The 17,500-nt window shown below is 42.9% G+C and overlaps 1 pseudogene; it reads right to left on the bottom strand.

Annotated features, from left to right (window-relative positions):
* Positions 1 to 9,243: 9,243 nt before the first annotated feature.
* On the bottom strand, positions 9,244 to 13,113 carry LOC138013848 (uncharacterized; annotated as a pseudogene).
* Positions 13,114 to 17,500: the final 4,387 nt, after the last annotated feature.

Here is a 17,500-nt window from a genome sequence, read left to right as displayed (position 1 = left end):
TAAAACAAGATATCAATGTTGATATTAGCACTTCAAGTGTAGGTAATCCCAATGGCAAACATCTTTACCAAAAAGATTTCAATTTTTACAGGTGTATGTGTCGAGTTACAAAACGTTGGTAAGGCTTCCATTGAGTTGTTTGTATAACCAACGATAATGAAACATTCTTTGTATGTTCTTTGGCTGTGACAGACATGTGTCATTAATTTTGTAAACCGCTTAACCAATATTAACTCGGAATTACAAAGCAAGTCATAATTAATGAAAGGAATAAACTCATTTCCCTTACTTGCTTTGTTGTGAAACAAGTAACATTAAAAATAGAATTTTGAGCAGAAAAATGTTTGCCATTGGTGGGGAGATGAAAATAATTTAAGGATTTCAAAAAAATGAAAATAATGATTGTTGCATTTTTTGCCTACTTTTCCAGTGAAGCTAGTGTACTCATTATTGTGTAAGTAATTCATATGAAGGATTTTTATCTTCAAGATAAGATTTTCAAGGAATGGAATGGATTCCATTATTTAATAATATTTTCAGTTAAAACTCTTAATTTACACAATAGCTCCAGTCTCTCAGAGTTCCTATTTTGAGCAGTAAATTCAAACGTGTATATAACATTCATTCTGTTATTGGAGAAAGTTTTTTGTTCGGGTTGAGAGTGTTTTCCACATTTACTCCCAAGTGGATGTATGTACAGTTTACCTTAACTAGTATAAATTAATGCATTTACATATTTATCATACAAATAGCAATAGTTCACTAGAGCAAGATCTTTTTTGTCAAATGTTAATTTGACCAAACCTCTCTTAGTCCAGTCACAAAACAAAGTCATACTTGTAAGGTCTTCTTATCTTTAAGAGCCTAGGTCGATGTGAAGAGAAAGAAAGCATGAGTTTTATTTAGACACCCTTATTTAAATCTCTTTATTTTTACCAAACCAGAAAAAAAAAATTTCAGCAACTTTTTCACTTTTATACACTCATTGACATGTTCTTGCTTCTGAGAATTTCACTTATCTTTTGAGAACTTTGGTTGATATGCTGGTTTTCCTATTGAATATCTTTAGGGGGAGATCTATAATTGGCATCAATCGGATTCTACTCTGCTTTATTTGGGAGAGTGACACTGGATTCATGTATACTTAGGAATGTATCATAATAAATTATTTTTATTTTTATTCATGTAGTTGTTTATTTAACATTTGTATTAGTACTTTTTCAATATTTACCTGCCTGGCCTGAAAGCAGCCTCCTCGGAGACACCTCTTATCCCGCCCCGTTATGGCTGACTTTGCGCTCCCCAGTCTGTTGCCAGGCCAATCTCCGTCTTCCCGTGCCCTGGAGAATGTCTCCTCGCTCGCTCTGGACGGGTGGATGAACTTGCCAGTGGGGCCGACCTATGTTTACCTCTGGATCATTCTAATGTACTACTCTTGACTCCTGCACGAATATTTCCTTAGCAAGTTATTGCCGCTAATCTACAAACTGCTGAATTAAAATGAAATAAAAAAATAGGGGAAATATCGTTGACGTCACCTATTGTCATTAACGTGCCAACTAGAGCCTCATTGGCTGTCGAAACAAAGGGTCTTTTGTTCCTGTGGTTGGCGTATTTGAATAACAACAGCAATGTTTGTAAACAGATATCTTCCCTATAAAGGCAATTAAGAAAGTCATATCAGCACTTGTAGAATAGTCCCTAGTCACGTGGGTGTTTGGGAAATACCCATTTCCTTTGTTCCCAGGGTCTCTCGCTGTCTGCCCTCCTAGGGACAGGAACGAATGTCGCAATAGGCCAATTCGTTCTCGGGTGGCAGGTTATTTTTTGAAGCTATTGTCATAAATCGTGAGCCTTAACGATCAAAAGATACCTTGACAGCTAAAAATATAGGAAATTGGTTTTTGCGATCACCTCAAGTTGGAACAAGGTCCTTGTGAGTAACTAGTAAAAAGGGAACACTTCCTCATTGGGGAATGTGTGACTTGTGGCTCATGTCTATCATGTTCTGGCTCTGGGTGATTTGAGGGCAAATAGTTTGTTTATGGAGATAGAAAATGGAAACACCCTTAATGCCCGGTTATCGATAAGTAAACTCCTCCCAGTCACGTCCCTTTTCTCTAACTTTTAATGAACTCTCCTTGAATTTGGTACACGGAGCAGTCGTGTGTTTCCAATCATGTAACTTGTCAGACAACCAAACAGAAACATTTAGTTAAACAGTTTGTTTTCGAAAACAAATGGAAATGTGGGGAAATACTAGTAATGTTTTGTCTGAAAAAATGAAAACATTGACTTGTTCACTTCACGCGATATTACGGATATGTGGCATACCCTCCAACCATCAGTGCTACTCACAAGAATCCAGCAAATTTAATCCCATCGCGACAAAAATCTTTTGAATGGAGATGGGATTCGATCGCCTAGTTCGAGAAGCGCACAAGCTCACACGCAGATTGACTTGTTGTCCAGCTGTTGATGGGTGTTATTGATATATTTTTACGAAGTACTTATAGGATCGTGACATTAAATATTTGTATTTGATAATAATGTTGAGGAAATTTTGAAACGTTGTTGTTCTCTGATTATTTCTTTAAGTCTGAAGGAACGATTTAAGACGTGACTTTTTAAAGTTTTTGAATTGAAATGCAACACGCGACAAATATGTTTTCTTTTACAATGTTTCGAAAATGTGCGTGCTTTGAGATGCTCACGTGAAGCACGTCACGAATGCATCGATTATGAGTTTCACAATCTTTGGCTCATCGCAATGTAAAGTTTTCTTCCCTTTTTCAATTTGGCGACCGAAAATGACTGTACACTCAACCTAACATTAGCACGCTATTCAAGACTCTCATTGATGTTGAAGAATATCGACTCGTTTCCACAGTTCAACAGTACTGATTGATGAGTCTATTGTTATTTGCATATCTATTATCTCCAGCTATTAACACCTGCGCGATGTAAAAACCGCTACTTGTCGCGCTGTAGTGCGTAAAGTGAGCAAAGAGCACGATTTGGCACATGTGAAATGCGACGTCTAAATCAAATGCCGCATTTTTTAACTCGAAGTGTTCGACGTCTATAAAAAACAGCCGTAAAACTCCAGACTCTAAGGATATTTTCGCAATTTCGAGCCCCGAAAAGAAACTCGTCAGCTTGAGCAGCACAAAAGCGTACAGATACAAAAATTCTTTATTTTGATTTATTGCTGTTTAGCATCGGAGAGGAAAAAAGAAATCTGATGTTATTTCAAAGTCAAGTAGTAACGAAGTAGTCATGTCTGATTTGGTGTGTATTATCTGCCACGAGGGTGCTGCCCCTAATAAGAGTATCGTAAGGAACACTGAAATGATTGAGAATCGGTACGAGTCCTGCAAAGAATGACTGTCCTTGGAACAGATCTAGACTGACATCAAGTCAGTTACAGACCGCTTAGCAAGCCTGAGTGAAGTTGAACGTAATCTGTGTACTGCCACAGTGAGTGCCGCAAACCAATTGTTAACAGGGACATGATCGAGCGATTGAGAGGTGCAAAGCGGGCCTTGCCAGACGACTCCCCACCCGTTCTCCCGCGAGGCCCTGGTCGTCCTTCTACCTCATCAACCTCTTTGCGGCCTAAAAGGGCGAGACCGCTTCCTAAGTCGCAGGTGTGCCTGTTCAAGTCTTGTAGTTTTTGTCCGGTTGAAACTGTAAAAGATTTACACCGCGTTTTTTCAGATCAAGTGGGAACAACGTTACTGGAAATAAAGAACAATACGCAAGACGACCAGGTTAGAACTTGCGTATCAGAGCTTGTAGATGCCGGGGACGCCTCGGCACTTGAAAAACACTATAACAGGAACTGTTTGCGTTACGCTCCGCGAACCTTCAGCGCTGATTGTGAAAGTGCTTCTGTAAAACAAGTTGTTCGCTAGGCGTGTGATGAAGAATTAGTTCTGGCAGTTCAGAACACACTAGCGGACGACAGTGCCAGCTTGAATATGGCTGAGGTGTAAATGACACCTACGTGGCGATATTAAAGAGGTATATTCGATGGAAATAACCGAGTCAGGAAACTACCGAAAGTACTTAAAACAACTTTTAAGTGAGCGACTTCCAAATCTGCAGTTTGTTAAGTCGTCGCGCAAAAGTGAGCCTGACAAAGTTGTACTGCCAGCAGCGGTTAGTTAGCCTGTCGTTGTACTGTCAGCTCAAATGGCCATGGATAATAGGGATACGATCAGAGCATTTAGAAACCATGGCCCGGATGTTGCGGAGAGAAATTATGCAGCAACGGAAGTGGTCCTTCACTGGAAGCTTTGAAGATTTTCCGAATCCGCCCTTACTTCAGTTTTTTCTCACACATCTGCTCTTTGGCTCGCACGCACTCGATGTTTCGGGGATGTGCTATAAAGAAGTCAACAAAATGGTTGACGAAGTGTGTCAGTTTGTTGTCCAAAACACGAGAACTGATCGTCAAGTCAAACATCAACCTAAGGCAAACGAAGGATTCAAACAGACCGTGAAAACGCCCCTCTCAGTCGGTCTGCCCCTCGCTATTCACTCAAGAGTGCGCGACAAGAATCTCGTCAATACCCTATCGGACTTGTACATCGGAAGTGACTACAAATGCATCCTTGACATCGAAAAGCGCGTCGAGCAGAGTGTTTTTCAGCGAATCGTTGCAACGGGAGGGTTTTGCCTTCCTGGTTTTCTTAAGCGGGATGTAAATATCTGGTTTACCTGTCCACAATATCAACCTCGTAGAAAACACTCCAACAGGACAGAATACATTCCACGACACGGTGATTGTTTTGAACAAGCGTGCGGAAGATGGCGAGGCAGTCAATCAACCACGAGCCCTCCCACCAAAGGCACCAGACTCATCGACGGAAGTTGGCTTTGAAGTGAAATACTGAGAACAGCTAGTCATCAAGCCCAAACTAATGCGATTTCAGACCTAAAAGCTCGGAAACCGAACGGAGCTAATATCGCATGAGTACACACACACATGGGCGCTTGCAAACTACCTTGCTACTGAAGACATCAGTGATGAGAGCCTAGATGCTATCCCGACTGCAAACCAAGAACAGCAAGAAAGCGATGAAAACCAAAACTAACGTGAATTTGAATCGGAAAATGTCCCAGATTCCGATGAGCCAATTCTTGTGGTGAAAGAACGAACACGAACAAGAAAGAAGACGGTGAAGAAGGGGGTCCTTATAACGTGGGCCGGTACCAAATCGCTTCTCTTATCACACTCCCCTGAAAATCAGGTCGACAAGCTGACACACTCAGAGGTGATTGCACCGTTGTTCAGGACTTCGCCGACAGATTATACTACTTTCTATACCGTCTTGAAACTAACAAGAGGATTTCTGCTTTCGTCGTTGGACCAGAGAGGAGGACTGTCATTACTCTTGACTCAGATCTGTACAACCGTGCCCTTCAGATTCAGCAGTCAGTAGGCAACCGCAACTGGATTCTGCGAGCTGGCGTTTTACACTCCGGCTTTGCTGAACTACACGCCCTTGGAAAGATTCTTGACGGAGGTGGCATTGATACATGTGCCATTGAAAGTGGAATTTACACTTCTGCAGATCTTCGTGGGATACATAGCGGCAAGGCGTACAAGCGTGGCCTCGAGTACCAGTTAACAACCAGCCTGGCACTCTTGGCGATGAGATTTGACCATCTGTTGACCACCCTTCCAGCAAATGAGGATATAACTCGCGCACAGTGCGCGTCCTTTAGAGAGGCCCCCCACGAGCGCATTCCAGAGATTCTGAAAAAATCAAACCACAAGAGCGTGAAGAACAAGGACTCTAGGAACTTGCGTGATTTATGATAGAGAACCTCAAGCAAGTGGACAATCTGTTACAGCTCATTCATGCTTGCCACTCTGGGGACTGGGAAGGTTACCTGGCAGCGTTGGAATGCCTCATAAAGTATTTCTTAGCGCACAATGCCAGTCCACCTAGCGCAGATGAACGCACTCGAGTATGAGGACGCTATGGGAAGCATTGAAGTTCGGAGATTTTGTTGTAGCAAAGTCAGAGATTGCGCGTTCACGAAGTTGTTCACAGATCAGACCCTAGAGCAGGAGATCAAAGTATTAAAGCGTCACGGAGGTATGGTCGGGTTAAGTCAAGACGAAGCCTCTTTGACCGCCTTCTTATCACGTCACCGCAGCTCGCCCGTATGGTAAAGCAGTATCTCAACAGCTGTCCCAAAGTATCCAAGATTTTTGAGCGGACAGAGCACTATCAGCTCTCCGCTGATGTTGCTGTAAGAACGCGAGGAAACGCCATGTAACTCCGCCAGTCTATAGAGCTGCACTGCGAAGGCAACCCATTTACAGTTGAGTCTCCCTTGAATTCGAATAGTGTGCTGTCGTCAGCTCTTGTGCCAGAAAAGGCAAAGGAAGATATCTTGTGCTACGCACTCGGAGAAGGCCAAAAGTGGTTTGAAGAATTCGTTGAAGACAGACTGTTGCCATCTTCTAAGAACTCCTTATGGGACGCTATGAAAAAGCTGAAACTGAAGACCTTCTCAAACTGGATGAAGAAAACTCAAATTCGTGTCGGAGACAAAGTCATCAAAATACACGAAGAACGGGAGTTACTCGGAAGGTTTCTCATAATCCAAGGAAGTAGGCCGCTTGTGCCAACACTTGAGGAAACCATCGATGAGTACGAGATGGCAGTAGTGAGGCCCTGTAAGGGATTTTAGGGATAAGGGATAACTGACTAGATAATTATAGGGATAAGGGATAACTAAGGTAGCTGTAGGGATAGCAAAAAATAGCTTTGATTTCCCAATTGTCAAACCTTTGGTCACTTTTGCCAAGGATTTGCGTTACCGGCGACCGGTAACGAACAGTAACGCAAATAAGTCATTACTATTTTTCTAAGAAAGGGGTAATTCGTTAACAAAAAGACAGGGCCTAAAATTGAGCCGTGTGAAACACCACAACGCAATACTTCGATATCAGATACAGCACCTCCGAGATTTATGCATTGACCGCGGTCCGATAGATAGCTTCTGAACCAAAGTAGTGTTGAAGAAGAGCAACCATACGTCTGTAGTTTGGCTATTAAGAAGTCATGATTAACTACATCAAAAGCCGTACGTAGATCTAAGAAAATCGTACCAGTGTAAAAGCCTTGATCCATTGCCGCAAGCCAGTCATCGGTCATTTTAATCAATATATACTCAGTTGAGTGATGAGGTCGAAATCCAGATTGCGTTGAGACAATAAGATTATATGACGGGAGATACAGCATTAACTGGGTGCATATGTGTCTTTCAAGTAGCTTAGACTGATTGAAGAACGGAGATCGGACGAAAATTGTTTGGATTAAAAGCTACTCCAGACTTGTGAACCGGTGTTACACGTGCTAGTTTAAGAGCAGAAGGGCAGATACCAGACTGAATGCTACAATTTAGAACTTTGCTAAGACTTTCAAGAATAGCCGGAGAGATGAGCTTAAGTAATGACACGCTTATGCCATTGGGACCCGTGGCAACGTTAGTAGGGAGCGATTAATCAATTTACCTAACGAATTGACATCAAGAAGTGGTTAGTGGTAGATGGTTTCCTAACGTTCACAAAGTTCTTAATGCGTGATAGGTCGGGATTAAGAGATTGATTATTGTCGACAAATGATGCAATGAAGACAAAATGCTTGTTAAATTTGTTTGCTTGATCACGAGAAGATCACTCACAGCAAATTACAAATTATTAACATGCTAGGCGTCTTTAGTCACCTCCAGCCAGCGGTGTAAGACGTCTAAGAATATGTGTCAAACATGAAGCCGCAACCTGCGAAAATTTGCGATATTAAGGTGGCTTACTACAGTTTTCCTAAGAAGAAGATCAAGATTTTGAAATATGTGAAATTAAAGTAGCACGATGTCTCTTCTGAAGTGTTAGTCACTGCAATTGATGTAAAATCTAATTTTACCTCACAAATAAATGCAAATCAGAGGAAATGCTAAATATAGTGACCGAGCTCCTAGCCCGGGGGAACTCCCATATAAAAAGGGGAGGGGTGCTCGTCGTCTCGCTTAGGGGTGTAAATTTGGGATTGTGGTCCCACCTTAGGGTGTTCTGGGCAAAACGCAATCATATGTAGCCGTGAAGGTCTCCTTTAGGGTTGCGCGCGAAGACATATAAAAGTGTACATTTACACAGCATCCCTCCCCTTTTTATATGGGAGTCCCCCCCTAGCCGTACTACCAGTGTTAAAATTTTGGGAATTAGTAAACAATATGAAGACGAAACTGTCAACATTTTTTTAAAAAAGATCTATCAGACAGTTTTCAGTTATCATAATAAACGAAAATCGACGTTTTTACATTTGCATAAAATCTGCCTGGCAGATTTAACTATTTTTTTTCTGTTTTTTTTTCGCTAAGGAAATCCTGAAATTTTAATGAAGGTTGCGTTGTACGGCTAGTAGTTCCCCCTCCATGCAGGAGCTCGGTCACTATATTTAGCATTTCCCCCTGATTAGCATTTCTTTGTTAGGTAAAATTACATTTTACATCAATTGCAGTGACTAAAGGCGCTGTTACACTGTGAAATGTTTCGTACAACTTGTCTCACAATGTTTTGGCCGTTACAGGGTATGTTACACTGTGAAAACATTGCGAAACAAGTTGCAGTGTGACAGCGCCTTAACACTTCAGAAGAGACATCGTGTTGCTTTAATTTCTCATCAAAATCTCGATCTTTTTCATTACGAAAACTGTAGTAAGCCAGCTTAGTAAGCCACCTTAATATCGCAAATTTTCGCCGGTAGCGGCTTCATGTATGACAAATATTCTTAGACGTAGATACGTTTACTGATTCACTATACATGGCCTGCACAGGTCTACATGGCAATACATAACCCTACACAGGTATACATGGCAATACATAACCCTACACAAGTATACACGGCCATACATAACCCTACTCACGTATACATACATGACCATACATAACCCTACACAGGTATACATTGCTATACATAACCCTATACAGGTATACATGACCATGCACATCAAGCCAAGGAGATCATGCTAGCAGTACTCTAGTATGCTCATAGGTAAAAAGCTGTTAAAATGATGAGTCTAAACGTTCTCTATCTGTTTGATCATCAGAGTGATGACGATGATTAAACAAATCAAAAACTTTTAGATTCAAAATTCTAGCAGCCTTTTACCTTAAAGTTTTAAGCACGCTTTTCGCATCTAGGATCTCGTGCGGCCTTTTTATTTTCTCGCGGGTTTCTTTCGCGTCTCGCTAGAGGGACAAAGCAAAAGAAGGACTACTCGTAGTCTATATAGCTATGAAGGGCTATGTATGGCTGTGAAGATCTATGTATAGCTATGGAGGGCTATGTATAACTGTGTAGGGCTATGTATAGCCGTGGAGGGCTATGTATAACTGTGTAGGGCTATGTATAAGTGTGTAGGGCTATGTATAGCTGTGGAGAGCCATGTATAGCTATGGAGAGCCATTTATAGCTGTGGAGGGCTATGAATAGCTCTCGAGACCCATGTATAGCTGTGGAGGGCAACGTATGGCTGTGGAGAGCCATGTATAACTGTGTAGGGCTATGTTTAACTGTGTAGGGCTATGTATAGCTGTGGAAAACCATGTATAGCTGTGGAGGGCTATGTATAGCTGTGGAGGGCTATGTATAACTGTGTAGGGCTATGTATAACTGTGTAGGGCTATGTATAGCTGTGGAGAGCCATGTATAGCTGTGGAGGGCTATGTATAGCTGTGGAGGGCCTTGTATAACTGTGTAGGGCTATGTTTAACTGTGTAGGGCTATGCATAGCTAAGGAGAGCCATATATAGCTGTTGAGGGCTATATATAACTGTGGAGGGCTATGTATAGCTGTGGAGAACCATGTATAGCTGTGGAGGGCCATGTATAGCTGTGTAGGGCTATGTATAACTGTGTATGGCTATGCATAGCTGAGGAGAGCCATGTATAGCTGTGGAGGGCTATGTACAGCTGTGGAGAGCCATGTATTCTGCACCCAAATCCTACACCCTTGAGGTGCAATGTAGATGCTCTAAATGAACACTTTGCAAGTACAGCCACGAGAACTACTGGTGTCCAAACATCTGACACTAAAGAAGACCTGATAGCCTTCTTGGATGCACTGCAACCCGAAGAGTCTCTGACAGGAAATGACAGCTTTACCTTAAGGCTTGTTACATTCCATGAGGTCCTACGTGAGCTAAAGCACCTACGATCAGACACATCCACAGGTCCTGACCTAATTCCAACAAAATTTTTAAAGCCTATTGCTGAATATATTGCGAGCCCTTTAACTCACATAATCAACTCATTTATTACATTGTGTGACTTTCCAGATAAATAGAAACAAGCTCGTATAACTCCAATCCCAAAAGTGGATAGTCCTCAAGATAACGATGATTTTCGACCAATCTCTATATTGCCCGTTTTGTCTAAAATCTACGAGAGGCTTGTTCACAACCAAGTTGTTGAGTTTTTGGAAAATCACCATCTCCTCGAGGACAATATTTCTGGATTTAGGAGAGGCCACTCTACAACATCTGTTTTATTAGGCATACGTGATGACATATTGAAAGCAATGAATCGGAGCGAATGCACCCTGCTTGTTTTAGCTGACTTCTCGAAAGCTTTTGACACTGTCAAGTATAAGTCTGTGCTTGAGAAAATGAATGTTCTCGGATTTTCAAAGTCATACCTTAAATGGACAGTCAACTACTTGTGTGGAAGAGAGCAGTTTGTTCAAATCGATGACCGGATTTCAAAATCTGTCAGTATTAGCTTTGGAGTCCCACAAGGTTCGATCATGGGTCCTCTCATTTTCAACATATATATTGCTGATCTCCAAGGGAAACTCGATTGTGCTTGCCATCAATATGCTGATGACACAACCATATATCAAGCATCGAAGCCTGCTGAACTAACATCTTGCATTATTTCAGTGCAACGTAATGTGGATAAACTGCAATGTTGGGCTAATGAAGCAAATCTGGCTTTAAATCCCAGCAAAACGAAGTACATGTTATTATCTTCCACTAAACTTTCTTCCTATCATGAACTTAATAACATTGACATTGATTTAAGAGTTGGAAGTATATCCTTAGAACGTGTATCTTCGGCAAAACTTTTAGGGACCCATATTGATCACAACCTAAAATGGGAAGAAAATGTCAAGCAAACTTCAGCTTCTTGCTATCGCACTCTTGGAATCTTAAAGAAATTGAGGAACTTTCTTCCATTTCATATTCGCAAGCACTAAGTTCAGGCCCTAGTACTTTCCAAGTTGTACTACAATTGTGTTGTTTATCATAATTTACCACATTACCTTGTTAAACGCCTACAAAGAATTCAAACGGCATGCGCGAGCTTTGTTGTAGGTAAATTTGTTGAAAGGGAGGATATTATAAAGCTAAGTTGGCTACCAGTTAAAGAACATATCGAATGGCAGTTGTTAAAGCTAGTTCATAAGTCGATTTATTCTCGTGAATGGCCAGGTTACCTGCGACTGAAGCAATTTATGCACAATCGAACGCTGAGGTCCAGTGCAGCTATGCAGCTTGAAATCCCACTAGTGTCATATATTTATCAAGACCAAGCTGCTAAAAGCTTTAACATTTTACCTGGATGTGTAAGGAACTGTCTTGATTTTAACCAGTTTTCTAAGATGACTTTTAAGTTTTTAATGAAAAAGGTCAAAGATAATTTTTTAGCTTAACGTTTCTATTATGCACTGTAAATAGATATATTTATTTTTATTATTGTATTTTTATTACTTTTTTACTTTTTTTTACCTTTATTTTTATTTTAGATGATATATTTTAGCAGATGAAGAGCCACCTTGTGGAAATGCTGAATAAAGCCATTATTATTATTATTATTATTATTATTATTATTATTATTATTATTATTATTATTATTATGTATAGCTGTGGAGGGCCATGTAGAGCTGTGGAGAGCCATGTATAGCTGTGGAGGGCTATGTATAGCTGTGCAGTGCAACGTATACATCTGCTCATAAACTAATCGTTCAAAAGCTCTGGCAACAGTTGGCAACACAGAAATTGGCCTAAAGTTATTTGGATCATTACGTTCACATGATTTAAAAAGCGGAAAGACCTTTGCAACTATAGCCGTGGAGGGCTATGTATAACTGTTTAGGGCTATGTATAACTGTGTAGGGCTATGTATAGCTGTCGAGACCCATGTATAGCTGTGCAGTGCAACGTATAGCTGTGGAGAGCCATGCATAGCTGTGCAGGGCTATGTATAGCTGTAGAGAGCGATGTATAGCTCTGGAGAGCCATGTATAGCTCTGGAGGGCCATGTATAACTGTGTAGGGCTATGTTTATATGTGTTCAGGGCTATTTATAACAGTGGAGAACCATGTATAGCTGTGGAGGGCTTTTTATAGCTGTGGAGGGCTATGTATAACTGTGTAGGGCTATGTATAACTTTGTAGGGCTATGTAGAGCTGTGGAGAGCCATGTATAGCTGTGGAGGGCTATGTATAGCTGTGGAGGGCCTTATATAACTGTGTAGTGCTATGTTTAACTGTGTAGGGCTATGCATAGCTGTGGAGAGCCATATATAGCTGTGGAGGGCTATATATAACTATGGAGGGCTATGTATAGCTGTGGAGAACCATGTATAGCTGTGGAGGGCCATGTATAGCTGTGGAGGGCCATGTATAACTGTGTAGGGCTATGTATAACTGTGTATGGCTATGCATAGCTGAGGAGAGCCATGTATAGCTGTGGAGGGCTATAGACAACTGTGTAGGGCTATGTATAGCTGTGGAGGACCATGTATAGCTCGGAAGGCTATATATAGCTGTGGGGGGCCATGTATAGCTATGGAGGGCCATGTACAACTGTGGAGGGCCATGTATAGCTGTGGAGAGCCATGTATAGCTGTGGAGGGCTATGTATAGCTGTGGAGGGCCATGTATAGCTGTGTAGGGCTATGTATAACTGTGTAGGGCTATGTATAGCTGTGGAGAGCCATGTATAGCTGTGGAGGGCTATGTATAGCTATGGAGACCCATGTATAGCTGTGGAGGGCAACGTATAGCTGTGGAGAGCCATGCATAGCTGTGCAGGGCTATGTATAGCTGTGGAGAGCCATGTATAGCTGTGGAGGGCCATGTATAGCTGTGGAGGGCCATGTATAACAGTGTAGGGTTATGTATCACAGCGTAAGGCTCTGCATATCTGAGGACAGCCATTTATAGCTGTGGAGGGCTATATATAACTTTGTAGGGCTATGTATAGCTGTGGAGAACCATGTATAGCTGTGGAGGGCCATGTATAGCTGTGGAGGGCCTTGTATAACTGTGTAGTGCTATGTTTAACTGTGTAGGGCTATGCATAGCTGTGGAGAGCCATATATAGCTGTGGAGGGCTATATATAACTGTGGAGGGCTATGTATAGCTGTGGAGAACCATGTATAGCTGTGGAGGGCCATGTATAGCTGTGGAGGGCCATGTATAAGTGTGTAGTGCTATGTATAACTGTGTATGGCTATGCATAGCTGTGGAGAGCCATGTATAGCTGTGGAGGGCTATAGATAACTGTGTAGGGCTATGTATAGCTGTGGAGGTCCATGCATAGCTGTGGAGGACCATGTATAGCTCTGAGGGCCATGTATAGCTGTGGAGGGCCATGTATAGCTATGGAGGGCCATGTACAACTGTGGAGGGCCATGTATAGCTGTGGAGAGCCATGTATAGCTGTGGAGGGCTATGTATAGCTGTGGAGGGTCATGTATAGCTGTGGAGGGCTATGTATAACTGTGTAGGGCTATGTAGAGCTGTGGAGAACCATGTATAGCTGTGGAGGGCTATGTATAGCTGTCAACACCCATGTATAGCTGTGCAGCGCAACGTATAGCTGTGGAGAGCCATAAATAGCTGTGTAGGGCTATGCATAGCTGTGGAGAGCCATGTATAGCTGTGGAGGGCCATGTATAACTGTGTAGGGCTATGTTTATATGTGTTCAGGGCTATTTATAACTGTGGAGAACCATGTATAGCTGTGGAGGGCTTTTTATAGCTGTGGAGGGCTATGTATAACTGTGTAGGGCTATGTATAACTTTGTAGGGCTATGTAGAGCTGTGGAGAGCCATGTATAGCTGTGGAGGGCTATGTATAGCTGTGGAGGGCCTTGTATAACTGTGTAGTGCTATGTTTAACTGTGTAGGGCTATGCATAGCTGTGGAGAGCCATATATAGCTGTGGAGGGCTATATATAACTGTGGAGGGCTATGTATAGCTGTGGAGAACCATGTATAGCTGTGGAGGGCCATGTATAGCTGTGGAGGGCCATGTATAACTGTGTAGGGCTATGTATAACTGTGTATGGCTATGCATAGCTGAGGAGAGCCATGTATAGCTGTGGAGGGCTATAGACAACTGTGTAGGGCTATGTATAGCTGTGGAGGACCATGTATAGCTCGGAAGGCCATATATAGCTGTGGGGGGCCATGTATAGCTACTGAGGGCCATGTACAACTGTGGAGGGCCATGTATAGCTATGGAGAGCCATGTATAGCTGTGGAGGGTATAGCTATGGAGAGCCATGTATAGCTGTGGAGGGCTATGTATAACTGTGTAGGGCTATGTAGAGCTGTGGAGAGCCATGTATAGCTGTGGAGGGCTATTTATAGCTGTCAAGACCCATGTATAGCTGTGCAGCGCAACGTATAGCTGTGGAGAGCCATGCATAGCTGTGCAGGGCTATGTATAGCTGTGGAGAGCCATGTATAGCTGTGGAGGGCCATGTATAGCTGTGGAGGGCCATGTATAACAGTGTAAGGTTATGCATCACAGCGTAGGGCTCTGCATATCTGTGGACAGCCATTTATAGCTGTGGAGGGCTATATATAACTTTGTAGGGCTATGTAGAGCTGTGGAGAACCATGTATAGCTGTGGAGGGCTATGTATAGCTGTGGAGGGCCTTGTATAACTGTGTAGTGCTATGTTTAACTGTGTAGGGCTATGCATAGCTGTGGAGAGCCATATATAGCTGTGGAGGGCTATATATATCTGTGGAGGGCTATGTATAGCTGTGGAGAACCATGTATAGCTGTGGAGGGCCATGTATAGCTGTGGAGGGCCATGATTAAGTGTGTAGTGCTATGTATAACTGTGTATGGCTATGCATAGCTGTGGAGAGCCATGTATAGCTGTGGAGGGCTATAGATAACTGTGGAGGGCTATGTATAGCTGTGGAGGTCCATGCATAGCTGTGGAGGACCATGGATAGCTCTGAGGGCCATGTATAGCTGTGCAGAGCCATGTATAGCTACTGAGGGCCATGTACAACTGTGGAGGGCCATGTATAGCTATGGAGAGCCATGTATAGCTGTGGAGGGCTATGTATAGCTATGGAGAGCCATGTATAGCTGTGGAGGGCTATGTATAACTGTGTAGGGCTATGTAGAGCTGTGGAGAACCATGTATAGCTGTGGAGGGCTATGTATAGCTGTCAACACCCATGTATAGCTGTGCAGCGCAACGTATAGCTGTGGAGAGCCATGTATAGCTGTGGAGGGCCATGTAGAGCTGTAGAGAGCCATGTATAGCTGTGGAGGGCTATGTATAGCTGTCGAGACCCATGTATAGCTGTGCAGTGCAACGTATAGCTGTGGAGAGCCATGCATAGCTGTGCAGGGCTATGTATAGCTGTGGAGAGACATGTATAGCTCTGGAGAGCCATGTATAGCTGTGGAGGGCCATGTATAACTGTGTAGGGCTATGTTTATATGTGTTCAGGGCTATTTATAACTGTGGAGAACCATGTATAGCTGTGGAGGGCTTTGTATAGCTGTGGAGGGCAATGTATAACTGTGTAGGGCTATGTATAACTTTGTAGGGCTATGTAGAGCTGTGGAGAGCCAAGTATAGCTGTGGAGGGCTATGTATAGCTGTGGAGGGCCTTGTATAACTATGTAGTGCTATGTTTAACTGTGTAGGGCTATGCATAGCTGTGGAGAGCCATATATAGCTGTGGAGGGCTATGTATAGCTGTCGAGACCCATGTATAGCTGTGCAGTGCAACGTATAGCTGTGGAGAGCCATGCATAGCTGTGCAGGGCTATGTATAGCTGTGGAGAGCCATGTATAGCTCTGGAGAGCCATGTATAGCTGTGGAGGGCCATGTATAACTGTGTAGGGCTATGTTTATATGTGTTCAGGGCTATTTATAACTGTGGAGAACCATGTATAGCTGTGGAGGGCTTTGTATAGCTGTGGAGGGCAATGTATAACTGTGTAGGGCTATGTATAACTTTGTAGGGCTATGTAGAGCTGTGGAGAGCCAAGTATAGCTGTGGAGGGCTATGTATAGCTGTGGAGGGCCTTGTATAACAGTGTAGTGCTATGTTTAACTGTGTAGGGCTATGCATAGCTGTGGAGAGCCATATATAGCTGTGGAGGGCTATATATAACTATGGAGGGCTATGTATAGCTGTGGAGAACCATGTATAGCTGTGGAGGGCCATGTATAGCTGTGGAGGGCCATGTATAGGTGTGTAGGGCTATGTATAACTGTGTATGGCTATGTATAGCTGTGGAGAGCCATGTATAGCTGTGGAGGGCTATGTATAACTGTGTAGGGCTATGTAGAGCTGTGGAGAACCATGTATAGCTGTGGAGGGCTATGTATAGCTGTCAACACCCATGTATAGCTGTGCAGCGCAACGTATAGCTGTGGAGAGCCATGCATAGCTGTGCAGGGCTATGTATAGCTGTGGAGAGCCATGTATAGCTGTGGAGAGCCATGTATAGCTGTGGAGGGCCATGTATAGCTGTGTAGGGCCATGTATAACTGTGTAGGGCTCTGCATATCTTTGGAGAGCCATTTATAGCTGTGGAGGGCTATATATAACTGTGGAGGGCTATGTATAGCTGTGGAGAACCATGTATAGCTGTGAAGGGCCAAGTATAGCTGTGGAGAACCATGTATAGCTGTGTAGGGCTATGTATAACTGTATATGGCTATGCATAGCTGTGGAGAGCCATGTATAGCTGTGGAAGGCTATATATAACAGTGTAGGGCTATGTATAGCTGTGGAGGTCCATGCATAGCTGTGGAGGACCATGTATAGCTCGGAGGGCCATGTATAACTTTGGAGGGCCATGTACAACTGTGGAGGTCCATGCATAGCTGTGGAGTACCATGTATAGCTCTCAGGGCCATGTATAGCTGTGGAGGGCCTTGTATAGCTGCTGAGGGCCATGTACAACTGTGGAGGGCCATGTATAGCTGTGGAGAGCCATGTATAGCTGTGGAGGGCTATGTATAGCTGTGGAGGGTCATGTATATCTGTCGAGGGCAATATATAACTATGGAGGGCCACGTAAACCTGTGGAGGGCTATGTATAGCTGTGGAGGGCCATGTATAACCGTGTAGGGCTATGTTTAACTGTGTAGAGGTATGTATAGCTGTGGAGAACCATGTATAGCTGTGGAGG

This window comes from Montipora capricornis, chromosome 8 (assembly GCF_036669925.1).
Source record: "Montipora capricornis isolate CH-2021 chromosome 8, ASM3666992v2, whole genome shotgun sequence".
NCBI lineage: Eukaryota > Metazoa > Cnidaria > Anthozoa > Scleractinia > Acroporidae > Montipora > Montipora capricornis.
The sequence above is the reverse complement of the archived record's forward strand: the minus strand, read 5'-3'. Positions and strand labels throughout refer to the sequence as shown.